The following is a 14,444-nucleotide window of genomic DNA, read 5'->3' on the forward strand; positions in this document are numbered from 1 at the left end:
CAGGGCTGAAAGGCCTGCCTGGCTCTGTGGTTTGTGGACTAGGAGCCCCATGGCCGAGCCCTGGGCCAGGCCTTCGGGATGCTTCAGGGCGCAGGTTCAAGATGCTACATCTCTGCTTGGTGTCAGAGGGGATGCTGGTGGGAAATGAGTGGGGGCTGCATGGCGGAGCCTGTCTCTAGTTGCATTCTGGCTCAGGGAAGGTGGGCTTGCTTCCTTCCTAAGGAGCAGTTTCTGATTGGTGATGAATAGCAGCTATTTTTCTTTTTATCTTATTGCCATGAGTGTTTATTGGGGTTAAACCTGCATCTTTCCTTTACACATTAATGTAGGGAGATATTGGCTTTGACAAATGGGTGTAGATTAGATTGATTATTTAGTCTAACATGTTCATAATTGGTACAAGTTGTCTGCATTTTCTTAACCAAAAGAATGTACCCCAGGGAAAAAGTGGACTCCGGTTTTGCTGAGATACCAAAACATGGGTGTGAAGTACGTAGGAGAGCTCTAGGAATCTTCCGGTCCTGCTCTGCCACCTGCCAAGTCATGAGCATGGCAGGAAGTCCCGAGGGTCACCGAGATGCTGGCCTGCCCTGCGGTGGGAGGACAGGGGAGGGGTGGTACTGCCCTGGGCCTCAGCTGGCTGCAGGGCCTGGGGACACTGGCCAGGAGAACGGTGCAGGGAGCCACTGCACGCACTCCACCTCTCGCCTCCATGGTGGGAGACGTCTGGGCACCTTCATTTGCTTGGAGTACTTCACTTAAAGTGGGTCTGGCTGGTCATCTTCTTGTACTTCCCAGCTTTGTGTCTTTGTTTCATAGTTTAGTCCTCGGAACGGCCAAAGGAGAAAGCCGCGGAAGAGCTCACCAGGAGGTAGAACCGTGTCTGCATCCTCCAGGGCTGGCAGGCAGGAGGAGGCAGAGGGGTAATGGTCCTCCTGTGAGGAGAGGAGCCATGGCTGGGGAGTCTGGTGGCCCCTGTGGACTCAGGTGACAGTGAGGAGGAGAAACTCAGTGTAGCAATGGTGGCATTGGGGCTGGCTCATTACTCTCCCGGGGTCCTCCTCCCTCACGTGGAGGAACGGGTGACTGCTTGGCGTGGGTGGACGAGGACTGCATGAACTGTGTATGCAGACAGAAGGTAAGTCCGGGCTTGGCCAGGGCCAGAGTCGTGGGCTGCAGCGGTGATGATGGCAGATGATAAGTCCTGAAAGATAATAAAAATGCCCAGGGTACAGCCCAGAAATGGCTGTGACAGTCCCAAACGTGCCTGGAGCATGCCTCTGTTCGCTGCCTCCAGGCCCCAGCCTGGCGGTCTCCATGCCTGGGTGCTTGGGCCGTGGCCACAGCCTTCCTTCTACTGAAGGCCTCTGTTCCCCCTCCCTGCTTGTGGGCCTGCTGGACACCTGCTCCCCTGCTCCTTCCTTGCCGCCCCATTGCCAGTCTCCGCCAGGCCTCACCTCAGTGCGTTGAAATGGAGTGTTCTGGTGGCCAGCATTGAGTTCACAGAGGGAGTGGAGCTTTGCTCCCCTGTGGAGGAGCACTCAGAAATGCTGGTAACCAGAGACCCCTGGTGTTGTCCACAGAGGTCTCCAGAAGAGAGTAGGGGAGGGGTGGGCCATCCAGAGCTGAGGCAGAACCCTGGTGAGGAGGATGGGGGCACACTTCCGCCCTTCCTAAAAGCTGGGGCTGAGGGAGTGCGCTGCAGGGAGCTGTGCTGCACTGTGATCCAGTGTGCGTGGGGACCTGGAAGCAGGGGACAGTAGCCCCCTTTTGTGGTCAGGAAATTTGAGAAGTGGGGATGCTAAATGGCTGGCCTGAGCCACAGAGGTGCTACGTGGTGGATTTGGGACTTGAACTTGGCCATGCCTGGCTCCTAAGCTTGTGTTTGTTCTCTCCGCTCCTTGGGAGGATCAGCCAGCCTTGCTGCTAAGCCACCGGGGGCGCTGGGGAGCGAGCATTCCGTGTGCATCAGCTGGTGAAGCGCTTGTCAAATAACCCCCGTTTCCATCTCACCTGGGGAGGCCGTGTTTCCGGCTCCCTCCTGTCCCCACACCTCTGCCTGTGGGTGCTTTTCCAGGAGAACTTTCCCTGGGTAGGAAAGCCAGCGGGGGAGGGTGGTATTGGGCTGCCTTCTTACTTGCTGTCACCTCCCTTGTCCTGCTCCCTGGGCCTTCCCAGATCCACTGTAATGAAGGACCTTGAAAGAACACGATCCCTCAGGCGCTGAGCCCAGGGTCTTACCGAGGGGCGGCCCCAGGGGAAGGGGGTTGGGGCCTGCAGTTTTCTCACGTGTGGTGTGCCCCTCAGGGATTTCTTTTTGGTGATCTTGTCATTTTGGTGGGTGTTAGTTTCCTTGAACATCGTCCTTATATTAGTAGCCATGAGTATTACTGAAAGGCATTTTTATTCTTAAAGCATTCAGGGACTGATAGCAACCAAAATTATAAGAGAAGCTGCAGGAGATGAAATCAGTGGAATTTGGGGATTGTGGGACAGGACCTTATTCTCGAAGGCGGCTGGTCTAGGGCGTGTGGACCGGGAGGTGGGCATGAGGAAGGGGACATACCGCTCCCATCACTCTCCTCTCATCCAGCCTTGGAAGCCACTGGAGTCACATCTGCTGCAGGAAATCCTGTGTTTGAGTGATGTGAGAAGCAGTCACAGGGTGGCTTTGGCTGGACGAAGGGCATAGAGTGGTATCTAGAAATGAGTGGGAGGCCACTGCCAATGTCATGGGAAACCATGTTTTTGAGGCTTTGGTGATTTTTTTGAGACCCTTCCCAGTCTAGGCCAGGCAGATCATCTTCTGGGCACACCTCTGAGGGTGAAGTCCCTGCATGGCTAAGCACATGTGTGTGGAGTGTGTGTGTTTTAGGATGTGTGGCCTCATGTCGGGTGATGCTTTTGAATGTGCTGACTTTAAAAAATCCACACTGGGCTCGTCTGCTTCCCTGATGACAGAGTTTGGGGAACTAATGAAAGACATTCTGGCCTTGTGCCATCAGAATTGAAGTCAGTGTGGGGAACAGCTGCCTCTGGGAGGACGCTGTCTGTGCACTGTGCCACGGGGCCTCTGCTCCATGGCCGGCCACACAGCCCTGTCCTGGAAGAGTCCCAGGCAGCTGTCACCCCTTCACCCGGTTTGGAAAGAGCCCAGGGTCTGGAGTAGGGGTGACAGTGACGCTTTCTATGGAAGCTACTTTAAAGAAAGAACAAATTGAGCCTGGCACTGGCCCTGTTGGTTTTGGAGACTGAGTTGCCCTGCCCTGTGCTTGCAGATCCACTCAGTGTGAAGGGAAGGACAGGTTCCCCTTTCCACATCACCCCATCACCTCCTGGGAAGCTGCTGAAATACAGGTGTTCATGGCGGCGTTAAGCCAGCTTGTGAATCATTAGCATGCCTTTCCACAGCCAACGCACTAAAACTTTTGTCTTAATTAGACTTGAGGCGCAAACCGCTGATTCTCCAGTGCAGTGTGCCTGCTGTGCAGTGCTTTTTTGTTAGCGTGTCTGGACGTGGTAATCATATATTAACAGTGCATGCTGGGGCACTTGGACTGCAGGGCAATCGCTTGCCTCGCGGTGGGAGCCCAGAGGCTGGGGGGGTGCATCCTGTTCTGGCCACGGTCAAGCCACGGAGTGTGTGTGCGCTCTGAGGGGAGCCTAATCTATCATCTGTGTCAGTCCTCTCTGAGAGTCCTGTGGGGAAAAGGTTCACTTGGGGCTCATGAAAGCTTGCTTTTGCATCTGTCCATAAGCCTGGTCCAGTGTGAGCAAGCTGACGCCTTGTGGAGCCTGGATCCGGACCCGGCAGGGTGTGAGTCTGCGCCTTGGAGAGCATCCTCCTTCCAGTCCTGGCCTTGTTGGCTTCACTGCCTCTGCGTGGCGCCAAGCCTGACCGCTTCCTTCCCCCCGTGCCCCCAGAGTGCCTCCTTCTACTGCATTCAGATTTTTGTCCACTCACCCAGTTTTCCTCTTTGCTGCCCTGGGTTCTGAGGGTCCATGGCCTGCAGGACAGTTTGCCTAGGATAAGCCATTACACATCAGGGGCTGGTGGAAGCCTGATCTCCTGCTTAGTATCAAATAGTATTTCTGACATGGAGAGGTGGCCATTCAGGCGCCTGTCGTTACATGGCAGTAGGAAGGTGCTTGGACCCTACAGGGTCCTGGTGCTTTGTACCTGTGGGTTTTCCAAGTCACTTTATTCAAGGATTTCATTTCACTTCCAGTTCTTTAAGTAAGGGCCTGGCAAAGGGATAGGCAGCATTCTGTGTTTCTCTGAGGGAGGTGATGCTCTGCCGTCCGCAGATTTCCTTGTGATGATGGAAAAGTGTGGTCGAGGGATGTGTTTGACCCTCCTGTAAGAAACATGAAGGCGTGCTGCCCGTGCAGTGGTCACTCCAGGGGGCCCTTGGTTGCAATTCGAAGGCAAACAGGAACCTGGAGGCCCAGAGGGGCAAAGAGTGCAGGGCTCAGGTCCTGTGGTCACTCAGCACGTGTTCTCTCAGCTGCACCACAGTCCCGCACAAGGCCATCTATGCTTATCACCTGGGTGCAGAAGACCAAGTCACTAAAACCCCAGAGTCAGGGGTTTGCTCCAGGTGGGCCTGGACTCTCAGCTCAGCCCCCAACAGGCCATCAAGGCACCATGCTGAGCTGATGGCTGGCCCACTGCTGTGACCAAGGCCCATTCTGGATTGGCACATGGTGAGGGGAGCTTCCACGCCCATGATTCTAAATCCCAGGAGCTCTGAAGCAAGAATCTTTTCCCCTGTTTGGCACAGCTCATCTGATAGCAAAACCTGCTTTGAGCTACCAGGAGCCCCAGTGCCTTTGGGAGGGTTGGGTTTCCCTGCAGAGACGCGGTGCAGAGCAGACGCTGCCCCATACATCCTGGGAGGAGTGACATCTCACAGGGCCCATAGCCATTCTACCTTTCCCAAATCCAAACTTCTCCAACTCCAAATTACTCAGCTGGTCCATCCCCAGGGGTAGCGGTCAGTGCTGTGAGTCTGCATCTGAAAAGACAGTGAGCATTTGTGGACCCTGCCCAGGTGGTTCCGCCATCTTCCACAGACTGGCAGCACTGAAATGGGACGTGCAACTGTCCCCGTGCTCAGCTCTGCGCTGCTCAGCAGCCTCCTGATTTTGCATCCGTGCTTGCTCTCCGTGTTTCTGTGATCTCATCTGTGACGTGCAGATGACAGCCATGGTATTGGCCTCATGGGGGGTTGTCCAGAGATAAAAAAGACCCAGTGATTACATGCCACAGAATTTTGATCTAAAATTTGCATTTTAAATTATTCCAAGGGACTTTTTCCTGCTTGCGTCCAGCGAATGGCCCCTTGGTCTCTCCTGTGTGGTGGTTCGTGATCACAGTCACCCTGGATTCCCGACGCCCTGGTGGAGAGGTGATACCACTGTCCGCAGACCATGAGAAACTGCATCTTGACTCCGAACCACAGCTGTAAATAAATTGACATGTTTATTTGTGGGCTTACAGAGACATAAAAAATCTTTTCTGGAGGTGCTTTAGGTTATCTCCAGGCTGCCCAAGAGACCTAAGAGAGATACCTGTCTTCTGAGAGCACCAGGTTGGGACACCATGCTCAGGTGACTTCCATGCACCCTGCAGAGTCACCCTCCCCCTTGACCCTGTTCGTGCTGCGGGCTGCACCATCTCCACCATATACTCAGGCGCAGGTGGTTGGTTTTGTCCAATGCGAGGCAAGAGGGGAACTGTGAGATCAGGGTGTTCCCCTTCTGGGCCCTCCCTCGGGTCCTATCAGAGGCCTCAGATCCTCCCATCAGAGGCCCTCTGCACAGAGCTTTTCTCTGTAGCCTCTGCAGGCCCTTCCCATCTGAGGCCCTTCCCTTTCAGGCCTCAGATATTAAAGCTGCGCCCTGTTGCCAGTTGTAGGGTGCTTCACTCTCCTGTGTGCAATTTCTTAATCTCACTCATAGTCCCATCGTTTTTCTTTTGCTAACTCCTACCCTTAGTGACCGGATTAAGTGTGCCACCTCTCTACATCCAGGACCTGCCTGTTCAAATCAGCAAGCCAGAGAAAGGTTCAAGTTCTTATTTGAAAGGCAGATTGAGCCCTGGCATGACTGCCACCAGCATGGTTGAGCTGTCCCATTGTCACATCACTGGCCTTAATATAGTCACACCAGTCTCATGCCCTGAAGTTGTCTTGTTTGCCCAAAAGATGAGGCTACCAGGAAAATGCTGTGAACCTTGGTTTCCAAGAAGAACTCAGAAACCTAGATGCATTGTGCTTGCAGTCATTCAGAATAGGTGCAAGGATCCAAATCCCTGGGCCTCATGAACAAAGAAAGTTAAAAATCAGGATGACTGTCATTAACTGTAATTGCTTTTGCATAACTCCTTTCAGAGTTATTGCAGGCATGGAGTCCGGGGAGTTGCCCATAGTTTTTAATGTATTAGGGAACAGGAACACTCAGAGGTATTCTAATCTAAAGACCAGTTCACAAAGGAGGCATTTGAATGTGAATATGCCAGCTTTAAAACCGGATAAAGCCAGAAAGTATGAGAGCCCGCAGAGATGTCATTAAGGAAATTATTTCCTCCCAAAATAGAGGCACCCCAGGTGACCTCCCAAAACAGAATTTTTGTCATGTCGGTCTGGAGTCACCTCCATTCCCTTTCTGTTGAGGATTGTTCTGTTTCCTGACAGCACACTGGGATTTTTGCAAGGCAAGGCATCGTCACCCAAGGAGACTGACTTCTTTTCACTCCATTACGTTTTTTTCTCCTTGCCAGGAGCCTGGGAGATTGCTATACCTGACCCCCGCCTTTGGAACATGGGTGAAAGTTGTCATGGTGGAGGACACATGGCTGGGACAGCAGATGGCTAGAAAGCTACTACAGGAGGACTCAAATCACTTTCTTATTTAGTAGCTTCTGGAAATCTTTATGCCCATGTGGTAGAAAAACAGATGGGCGTTCCGTAAAGAAAGCGGTACCAGTGTCTGCAGAGCATGAGAGATTGCATCTTGACTCCAACCCATAGCTATGAATAAATTGACAAATTTATTTGTGGGCTTATCAAGGACATAAAAAAATCATTCTGGCTGGCAAATGAAAATGGCATTGTGTTGCTCACTAACATTCGTTTGTCAACTGTTCTTGGAATAGGTGTTAAATTATAACTGAGGAGCTGGCGTTATAAAGCTGAACTGGGATTTTCCAAGCTGTCATATGAAAAGAAAATTATTAACTATCTCCTCCTCCATCCCCCCTCTCTCTCTCTACAGAAAAAGGCCCCTTTCTCTGCTGTCATATGACTTGGACTGCACGCTCTATGTGCACACGGTGTAATGAATGCCACATTATCACCCACTGGCTGGGGTGAGCCTTCTTGTTTTTTATTTCCAACGGGAACAGGATTTCACCTCCCATGCTCCCATACAAAGGAATCTTAGAAACAACCATTTCAGATAATTCCTTGCATCAGAGTTTTAGGTACTCTTCTGCAGACAACCTGTTGTTGGAACATGAGCTTGGATTTCTTGATGCTACATGTCACAGATTGGCAAGAAATGATCTGGGTGGTGCTGCCGGGTGCACAGTAGGTGCACATTAAATGATGAGCTGACTGCCTGGAGCAGCACTGAGTCATACATTCTCATGTGCTGGGGTAATGCCTATCACAACAAATAATCCCATAGCTTCCTTGACCCCAGAGGTGTCCAGAACCAGTCACTGAACAGCTGTGCACTCTTGGTCAGACATTATGTGTGATGGAAATCTGTGTAAGGATCTCAGTAATTATGGGGACCGTGGTATAGCGCTGGGATGTCTTACTTTGCACTTAGATGTCTCTGCTTTTGGTTTTGAGACATCACGTGGAAAGCTATGTTGGTTTTCATCCTGTTCCACGGCTCTCTGGTGTTGGGAGGCTGCACTTCATAGCATGGAAGATGAAACATGATATGACTTCAGGAATGCGTGCTGAGGGAAGATGTGTGGTCATGAAAATACACTTTTTTTTTTTTGGCCGGAAACTGGGTGAAATCTTAAAAACTGGGGAAATTGGGAAATCAGCTAACTTTCTCAGATCTTGGTTTCCTCATATTGTGTATCGCATCGTGGGCTTGAACCAGAGGATTGCTGAGGTTCCTCCCAGCTCTGCTTCTAGTTCTTAAATCCAAAGCCTATAGGGCTCTTGGAGTAGCTCAAGGCTTCTAATCTTTAAGTTTCAAACAGACCACTGGGGGGACCTTGTTAAAATGCAGATTCTGATTCTATGGGTACAGGGGGATGCCTGGAATTCAGGACTAACTAAGGAAACTCTCTTGTGCTGCCAGTGCTGCTGGTCCAGGGACCACACTTTGATTACCACAGATATAGATGGCCCAAGTTGCATGGTCCTGGATGAGCCAGATCCCTTCTTTGTCCAGGTGGCTTAGGTCTGGGTGGCTCCTTCACATCTTCAGACACATCACATCATTCCATCTGTTTGTCAATAAAGACAGACAAGGAGAATGAAGTGAGAACTTCTCATTCCAGTAGTATAACACATTGCTCCCAGGCACACAGTACATACCTATTACAGTAAATGAGTGATAAGAGAAATTAGTGTGATCAGGGACTGTACCATACATAGTCAGAGTCCCTCCAACCTGCCACACACGAACACACACATATATGCATGCACTAGATTTCATTACCTGGAATCCTCATGTTCGTATTCTATAGCACCCAACTTCTATTTTCCTCACTGTCTCCTACACATATTATGCCTAGATACACTATGTCCTCTGACTATCCTTTGGCGCACCCAATGCCTGTCATCTTTTAGATCAGTGCAAGTCCTAAGTGTTCCTTGAAGCCTCTGGATTCCTCCAACCTGAATGCCCTCCCTCCCTGTTGTATCCATGGTCTTCCAGAGCAAGGATGCAGACCCAGACCTGACCGCTGCACCTGCCCAGCTGCACTCAAGGGAGGCACTGCTGTTGCACACATACCTTTCCTGGGCTTAGGTCTGTTTCAGATTCTTTACAACACAGTACTCTTGATGGCTTCTAACAACTGCCTGAAACATCTTTTCCATCCCTAATTTAAGGCTTAAATACGATTTTATTCTTCATGTATATATTCTCTTCCTGTTTTGCCAGATGGTAAATTCGTTGACAATAGCTACTTTTTACTGTTTTCCTGGGGTGCCCGGCAATATGCCGGGTGTGCATAGTAGGTGCACATTAAATGATGAGCTGACTGCTTGGAGCAGCACTGAGTCATACATTCTCATGTGCTGGGGTAATGCCTATCACGACAAATAATCCCATAGCTTCCTTGACCCCAGAGGTGTCCAGAACCAGTCACTGAACAGCTCAAATGGACCCTGATTTGGGGCACTTGTCTCACGAACGTGGGGAGAGTGGGAGGGCACCATCTCACATGATTCCTTTGAAAATGCTGTCAGGATATTATGGAGAAATGCCAGAAAGCAACAACAGAAGGCTGTTGGGAGAAAAAGAAACAGAGTAATCTCTTTTTTTTTTTTTTTTTTTTTTTTTTTTTTGCGTTATGCTTGAAGGGGAGGGAGGTTGTTTGCGCTTCAGTGTTCTAGATGCAGCTGCCTCTATTGCTTTTGGTTGGACCAGGCCCATCTGCCCAAAAAGTGAGTGGGGATTATGTGTCTCAGTTCCTGCAGTCTCGCCTGGCTGCCGTGCAGGAGTCAGATGGTAGGGCCGGGAGGACCGGGCTCGGGGCCAGGGGCCTTCGGGCACGTGCTGTGGAGAGGCGCTTGTGAGATGCACACGCCATGTCTGTACCCGGTGATGCCCTTGGAAGAAGCTCCTGCTACTGTCCCTGTGATCTGCTGAGCCCAGGCAGCCCCTCGTGGTGGGGAAATGTGTGGAGGAATTTTGGAAGACTGGATATTGTTCCAGTGGGATGTGAGGTCCTCTGGCCTTAAATTGCTCCTCTTTGCTCCTCGTTGTCTCCCAGGCCGGGCTTATTCGCAGGTTTCAAAGTGGGGAACCTGAACTTAGTAAGGTCTCCAGTTTCAGGTGACTGTTGTGTCTCAGCTCTGTCAGGGAACAGCTCCAAACTGAGCCATATTTCATGCCTCCTCAGTGAAAGATTATATATATACACTTTTTTTTTTTTTTTTTGAGACGGAGTCTCACTCTGTTGCCAGGCTGGAGTGCAGTGGCACAATCTCGGCTCACTGCAAGCTCCGCCTCCCGGGTTCACGCCATTCTCCTGCCTCAGCCTCTCGAGTAGCTGGGACTACAGGTGCCCGCCACCACACCTGGCTAATTTTTTATATTTTTAGTAGAGACGGGGTTTCACCGTGTTGGCCAGGATGGTCTCCATCTCCAGACTTTGTGATCTGCCTGCCTCAGCCTCCCAAAGTGCTGGGATTATAGGCGTGAGCTACCACGCCTGGCCCCAATATGTATTTTTAAATGTTTCCTTCTAATTAAAAGCATCATTTATGTTCTCTACAGAAAAATTGTAACGTATAAATGTATAAACATAATATTTTTAAACAGGAAAGAAGACTTGCCCTTTTCAGAAGCCAGAGAGTCGCCTTGTTGGTGTATTGGGGTTCCACATATGTGTTTGTTTTCCAAACATGACTGGGATCATGTAAACATGAAGTTTTGTATCCTGGTCTTTTCACTTAATGCTATATTTAATTGGAATATTTTTACTACACTAAAATGTTCTCAAAATAGCATATTTCATAGCTGTGGAAGAAATCATTGCACATATTTCCCATAATTTCTGTAACTGTTCACCTATCCGATGTTTAGCTTGTTCCAGTTTTTCTCTACTTTAAATGACGTCATCCCCTAGTTTCACATTGCATTCCCTGATTTCTATTTTGGGCATTTTTCTTTCCTCTTTTGCCAGTTTTCTATCTATAGACTCTTCCTGGAAAAGCGTCTTGTCGGGATGGTGCTGAGAGGAGCACGAACCTGCCTGGTCCATGTAACAGCAATTTGACATTTATTTATTCATTTTTTATTGAGATGGAGTTTCACTCTTGTTGCCCAGGCTGGAGTGCAGTGGCATGATCTTGGCTCACTGCAACCTCTGCCTCCCAGGTTAAAGCGATTCTCTTGCCTCAGCCTCCCCAGTAGCTGAGATTACAGGCATGCGCCACCATGCCCGGCTAATTTTGTATTTTTAGTAGAGACAGGGTTTCACCATGTTGGTCAGACTTGTCTCAAACTCCTAACCTCAGGTGATCCACCCATTTCAGCCTCCCAAAGTTCTGGGATTACAGGTGTGAGGCACCACACCCCAATTTGACATTTAAGTGGCAGCTGTCGTCTGCAGTTCAGGGAGGGTCCCTGCACAAGCAGAAAGGACTGTCTCATCATGACACTGCAGGGGACACACTAGGAGGAATGGGACGCCGGGGCAGAGCTCCACAGGCAGTGCCCTGGGTCTCGGATGGTGCCCTGTGGGGCCCTGCAGACAGACTCACCTGTCTTAGGGCAACCGCAGGAGGGAGGACACAGGAACAGTGGAGGGAAAGCCTTCTGCTAAAAATACCCAGCACTGCACTGCAAACAAGCAGGGCCACACAGCTAACCGGGGGTCTCCTCCTTCCCGTGGGGTTTGGGTTACAACTTGTAGGACATAGAAGTATCCATTTGTGCGTCATCACAGGCCAGCAAAATCTGAGAAAGGGGGCTGCCTGTTCTCTTGTCTGGACTGATCTGGACCCTGAGCCCCTGATGGCCCAGGCTACCCCAAAGGTAACCGGGCTGCCTGCCGTATCCTGCCCCCCTCTCTTTCCACTGCCAGTGGTGGGTCCGCCCCCGTGTCAGGCAGTCATCCTCTGTCCCCTGCGTGCACTGACCACTAGAAAACAAAGGGTGCGAAGCCCACACCAACCTGAGAAGCCGCTTCCTGAAAGTAAGTCAAGTTTCCGACTCCTTCATTTGTCTTTGGGCAGGGCCCTCTCAAAGCGGGGATGAGTTATATCAGAAAGTGAGTGTCCTGTCCTAGCAACGTCCGTGTTGGCTGTCAGCCTTCCCTGAATCACCTGCTCAAAGCCGTGTGAACAGGGTACACCCTCTCCCAGCTGTGGGTGAACGCTAGAGCTTTGTTACAGATCAGGAGTCAGGAGTGCTGGAAGCCACAGCCTAGGCGCCTTGCTCCTCTACCTCACATTTCCCTCCTGTGAAACAGCCTGAGGCTTGTTGCCGAGTAGCCCTGACTCTTTACCAACGGCCGGCGCCCTCCTCTATGTTCTCCACGAGCTTCCCTGGGTGGGGGGTCTAGCATCCGGGGGGCAGTGCTTGGCCAGGCAGCTGGTTGTGTTGCATCCCTTCCTGGAATGGTCTTTTCTCTGCCTGAAAAGTGACCTGGATTCTTCCTTCTGACTTGTGGGACGGAGCTCTGTTGTGGTTTCTCATTGCTCCTTGGGCCGCTCCATGTGATCAGTTTACTTTGCCCAGAAGTCTTTCTTCCACTGTTTCAAAGGAGGAATCTGTGTGTCACATACAGCTCCTTGGTGGGGGATTTTGCTCAAGGCATGGGGAGCTACTCTGAAGATAGTGTCCTGGCGGTATAAAGAATCATTTTGCCGGGTGTGGTGGCTCATGCCTGTAATTCCAGCACTTTGGGCGGCCAAGGTGGGTGGATTGCTTGAGGCCAGGAGCTTGAGACCAGCTTGGTCAACATGGTGAAACCTCGTCTCTACTAAAAATACAAAAATTAGCTGGGCATGGTTGTGGGTGCCTATAGTCCCAGCTACTCGGGAGGCTGAGGCACAAGAATCACCTGAACCCAGGAGGTGGAGGTTGCAGTGAGCCAAGATCACACCACTGCACTCCAGCTTGTGTGATAGAGGGAGACTCAATCTCAAAAAAAAAAAAAAAAAAAAAAATTCTGTGAGAGCCATCCTTGCATTCTTCCATCTGATCATCACAAGCTTGAGCACCCTGCTGCGTGATGTGGTGACGGGGCCAGGCTCAGCTTGGAGGAAGACAGACACAGCCCCAGAGCGGGGGCTAGGACCACACCCAAGAACGGGGCAGTCACGACCCGAGTGGGAGGATGGTTCCAAGCGAGGAGGCACCAACTCAGCCCAGGCTTAGCCAAGCCTCTGCCCCAGAGCCAGGCACCTTGAGGTGCAGAGGAGGCGCTGCATGAGTGAGAAAGACTTAGTGAGAAGAGAAGCAGGGAGGGAAGGAAGTGTGTGGCAGTGGAAAGAGCACTTTCCCAGTTGTTCTTTCAGCCATTGTTCATTCAGGACTCATGGCAGCCAGGCCTTTTCCAAGCTATTCCATGGATTAGCCATCCCTATGAATTCTCAGGATCCCTGCGAGAAATACCACTGTTGTCCATGTCACAGATGAGAAAATTAAGATGCAGACTTAGAGTATCTTGCCCAGTGGCACGCAAGTGGTGTGGTACGGAGCGTCTTCCACGCCTGGCCTGCAGGTGCCTGTCCTTCCCCACCCCTGTCCAGTGATGAACGAGCTCATGGCTGGCATGCAGGCACCCTGGGCTCCTCTGCACACACTCCCTCGCTCAAGCCTGCAGTGGCTCCAGGAAGCAGGTGCTCTTGTCATCCCCGATTTGTAGATGAAACCACAGCTCAGAGAGGTTAAACAATTGCCCAAGTCACACAGCTGGTGAGCACCAGCCAGGCTGTACCCCAGGCCGCCTGGCTCTGAAGTCCTTCGAGTCTAAAGAACCCAGGGCGGAAGCCAAGGGGCATGCAGGGCAAGGAGAGGACCCAGGCAGGTGAGGCTGGGAAGGGAAGCAGGGCTGGACCCTAACAGCTTTGTCCTTCTTTTGAAGAAGGGAGCTTCATATTGAGAGAAAGTCTCACTGTAGAAGGCCAGGTTGTGATCCCAGCCACACGCTGGCAGCCACCTGCAGGTGCCCAGGCACGCTGGAGAATCACTGCAGCCCCCCAGGACAGGGGCCTGCTGCCTGGTTGGTGTCGGGAGGCCGGCATTTGGGGACATGAAGATCAGGGAAGGGGAGGTTTACCTGGGGAGGCTCACCTGAATCTCCCGTGGTCGTGAGATCTTGTGGGCATGTCTGTGGTGGACTCTGGCCGGCTTTACGGATGGCTGCAATCGGCGCTCCCTGCACAGGCATCTCTGTGTAGCTTGAAGCTGGACTCTCTCTCAGGTGTAAGTGGGAGCTCCTTAGAGGTGGGGCTTGGGGATAGAACCCAGCCTCCTGCCTGTCCCAACACTGCTCCCTCCGTGACTGTGAGAGACACTGCAGCCCTTCACTGTAGCTTGGCTGGAGACTGACACATCGGTAAAGGGTTGATGGGAGGCTCTGAAGGTGCTGTAATGAAGTTTCCTCCCCAAGATCCCTTTCCTGCCCCAGCCAGGTTGGCCCCCTGGGAGGCTGCCGGGTCCATTCACTGTTCTCTATATCCGTGCACAGCCCCCAACCCCGCCCATGTCAGCATTATCCCCCAGGG

At 51.5% G+C, this 14,444-nt stretch overlaps 1 protein-coding gene and 1 long non-coding RNA gene across 5 annotated transcripts in view; one reads left to right on the forward strand and one right to left on the reverse strand.

Moving 5' to 3' along the window:
- Positions 1 to 14,444, forward strand: part of SH3RF3 (SH3 domain containing ring finger 3) — a 373,930-nt gene that overhangs the window by 153,020 nt on the left and 206,466 nt on the right. The window lies entirely within an intron of this gene.
- On the reverse strand, positions 7,034 to 14,120 carry LOC141408320 (uncharacterized). The gene is made up of 2 exons (XR_012422037.1): positions 14,011 to 14,120; positions 7,034 to 8,479 (listed from the first exon to the last, which is right to left on the reverse strand). It is a non-coding gene; the product is annotated as an uncharacterized lncRNA (long non-coding RNA).

This window comes from Macaca fascicularis, chromosome 13 (assembly GCF_037993035.2).
Source record: "Macaca fascicularis isolate 582-1 chromosome 13, T2T-MFA8v1.1".
NCBI classification, from domain to species: Eukaryota; Metazoa; Chordata; class Mammalia; order Primates; family Cercopithecidae; genus Macaca; species Macaca fascicularis.